The 3,520-nt window shown below is 45.4% G+C and overlaps 1 pseudogene across 1 annotated transcript; it reads right to left on the reverse strand.

The window, feature by feature from the left end:
- Nucleotides 1-1,808: 1,808 nt before the first annotated feature.
- On the reverse strand, nucleotides 1,809-3,193 carry LOC101561976 (annotated as a pseudogene). Its single transcript, XR_001117290.1, has one exon. The product of XR_001117290.1 is annotated as a keratin, type I cytoskeletal 18 pseudogene (transcript).
- Between the last annotated feature and the right edge of the window lie 327 nt (nucleotides 3,194-3,520).

Raw genomic sequence — 3,520 nt, forward strand, 5'->3', positions numbered from 1 at the left:
GGCTCTCCTCCAGAAGTCAGCCCTTGAGATGGTGACAGGTGAAGCAGACACCTTGAATATAACTTCATGACAAATCTTGAGTCAGAAGACTCAGTTTAGTCTTATCTTGATTTCTGACCCATAAGGACACAGATAAATTCTGTTGTACAAAATGCTAAATTTGGGGGTAATTCCTTATGCAGCAATAGATGACCAATATGGGCATAGATTAGCTATGTGATCATGGGTAAATTGTTTATAATTTCAATGCATGAGTTTCATAGATATCAAATAGGGATAATAGTTGTGCAGTCCTCATGGAATCTGGAGAGGATAAAATAAATTAATACACATAAGGTCTAAGGCAGCTGGTGGTATATAGTAACTGTTCCATAAATGTTAGCTTAGTAGTGCTCAGTAAAAGTTTGGGTTACATGATGTATCTGTGGTTCTTGAGTGACTATATAGCTAAGACCCAGCCTCTCCTGACCTAGACATGAGCACACAGTACATACTGCTGACAGTGGATAGTGAGGAAGTAACTACTCGTCCACATTAACTGTACCTGTTTCTAGTTTTTGTACTCTCCCCTCCTTAGAACATACTACCAGACATTTCTGATAGGTACTTGCTAAGTACAGATCCCCAGATCTCACTTCAGACAGCTTGAATCTCCATCTCTTGGTGAAGAGTCTGGAATCTATTTTTAACAAGTACCTCCAGGTAGTTCTTATCATCAGCCAAGTTTGGGAAACAGTCTTAGAACATTTTACTTTCATCTTTCCCCTGGTTCTGGCCTGGTGAATAACTGCCCATGGCAGGCATCACTAATTGATCACAGGATTCTTTCATACTGAACCTGGTTAAGGGTTCCAGACTCTTAATAAGCACTCAAGGCAGCCACCAGTTAGCAGCTGAAGTTACACTGCAGATGAAATGTCATTGCCATCTCTGCCCTAGTTAACACCAACTCCCATGGTGTGGGAATTTTCCTGATTGGTTCATCACAAATGTGCAAGAAATCCAAACACAGAGACTCTGGAAAAACCTAAGTGTATCTTGGACCTTCAGCCCATATCAGCTGGTAACTCCACAGGCAAACGTCTGCAGAGCATGCCCAAAGGTCACAGTGGTAGGCATTTTCTCCTGTTTCTTTAGGTAAGTCTTTCATGGTTATAGGGTGTAATAGATCATTGCAGACATCGGTTTATGTTTTTTTTACCACGATGAGGAGTCTAAGAAAGAAAAGAAGGGGAGATTTATATGGCTTTAATTTTTTTTTTTGAGTCTTCATTGAACTATAGGTTTTTGAATGGGATTTAGTTGCCTGTGATGGAGAGCAAATGGGTCAAGCAATGTCCGTGACTCATCCACATGGCTGACACTGACAAAGGATCTACAAACTGCAGTACAGAGTTTCAGGGTAAATCCTGAGGGGATATGACTGACCTTGTCAGATACAAAGTTACATTTCTTGTTATATAGGTCTTGCTTTATCTTGGTCTTAACCATCTGGCAGAAAAGTATAAAAACAAAGCATAAAAATTAAAGCCATATTAATACACTGAGCTGTAAAAGGTTCAAGTCAACAACTTCGGACATTTCTAGTTCCATGGATAACCCACTACTATTGTGGACTACTGGACTGTACTGGAATATTTTGCTGAATTCACACAACTACAATATTTAAATGCCAATGGAATACCCATCTCTGACAAAACTAAACCAAAAGAGGGGATATAAATGAAGGACAATTTTGTATGTGTATATACAAAGTAGAATAAATATACAGGTACTTGCTCTTATTTCTTTTTTTTTTTTCCAGTAATCTCTGAATTTTTATTTGTTAGTTATTTCCCAAGGGCACCCCACTTCTGTTGCTTTAGTGTCTCAACACTTTGGTATCATTGGTCTCAGACACTAATTTTCCGTCCACAATTTTGCGGGTGGTGGTTCTCTGGATGGTTTGCACCGAGGCACTGCTGCTGTCCAGGGCATCACCGAGATTGAAATCCTCCCCATCTTCCAGCAGGCGGCGGTACGTGGCGATCTCAGCCTCCAGCTTGACCTTGATGTTCAGCAGGGCCTCGTACTCCTGGGCCTGGCGCTGCCCCTCTGTTCGAGTCTGTGCCAGCTCAGACTCCAGGTGCAGCAGGACCCCATCGAGTTGCTCCATCTGCATAGCGTAGCGGGCCTCCACATCTCTCAGGCTGTTCTCCAGGCCAATCTTCAGATTTCTCATGGATTCCAGGTCAATCTCCAATGACTGGGCAGTGCGCTTCAGCTCTGTGAGTGTCGTCTCAGCAGCTCCAACCTCAGCAGACTGTGAAGTGACTACTGTGGTGCTCTCCTCAATCTGCTGGGACCAGTACTTGTCCAGCTCTTCTCGGTTCTTCTGAGCCAGCGCATCATACTGAGCCCTAATGTCTGCCATGATCTTGCCGAGATCCTGAGATTTAGGCGCATCCACCTCCACAGTCAACCCAGAGCCAGCAATCTGGGCTTGAAGGCCTCTCACTTCATCTTCATGGTTCTTCTTCATGAATATCAGCTCCTCCTTCAGAGTCTCGATTTCTGTCTCCAGCTGCAGCCGAGTGATATTGGTGTCATCGATGACCTTGTGAAGCCCGTGGATGTCATTCTCCACAGACTGACACATGGCCAGCTCCGTCTCATACTTGACTTTAAAGTCGTCAGCAGCAAGACGAGCATTGTCAATCTGCAGGACGATGCGGGCATTGTCCACAGAATTCGCAAAGATCTGTGCCTTCAGCTCCTCGATAGTCTTGAAGTAATGGCCCCAGTCTCTGACCGGGGACCCCTTCTTCTCCAGGTGCTCCCGGATCTTGCTTTCCAGCCTCCGATTTTCCGTCTCCAGGCTCCTCACTCTCTCCAGGTAGGAGGCCAGGCGGTCATTCAGGTCCTGCATAGTCTCCTTCTCAGTCTGGATGCTGCCCATGCCGGCCAGACCCCCGGCCATTCCCGCGGCCAGGCCCGCGGACGCTATGTCGCCCCAGAGGATGGTGGAGCGAGACATGGAGACCCGGGAGCCCGAGCCCCCGGCGCCGGCATAGACGCTGGCAGCGCTGCTGGCCCGTCCAGCCCGTTGGCTGGGGGCCCGGACCGAGCCCAGGGACCGGTAGTTGGTGGAGAAGGTGGTGGAGCGGGTAGTGACACTCATGCTGCCCGGGAAGGAAAGCGAGAGACCAGGACTCAAGTTCGGGTCGCCACTTGCTCTTATTTCAATGAAAAGAAAGATTTGTTTGGACAAGATATCATGTCTACATCTTATACTATGAATAACCACTATGAAGACAACAATATGCAATGTATTAATTATTGAAACTGTCCTACTAATCGGTTTTGAAACTGTCCCATTGCTAGTTGATTCCCAATAAAAAAAAAATACGAAAAAAAAAAAAAAAAAAAAAAAAAGATGCCTATGATGGTAACAGATCTATAAAAGGTCCTTGACTTCTGACAACCACCATGCCATGTTTGGACTGTCCCCTCTGAAAGACGTGTTGAAAATCCCAAAATT

This window comes from Octodon degus, unplaced genomic scaffold (genome assembly GCF_000260255.1).
Source record: "Octodon degus isolate 3935 unplaced genomic scaffold, OctDeg1.0 scaffold00130, whole genome shotgun sequence".
In the NCBI taxonomy this organism is placed as follows: Eukaryota; Metazoa; Chordata; class Mammalia; order Rodentia; family Octodontidae; genus Octodon; species Octodon degus.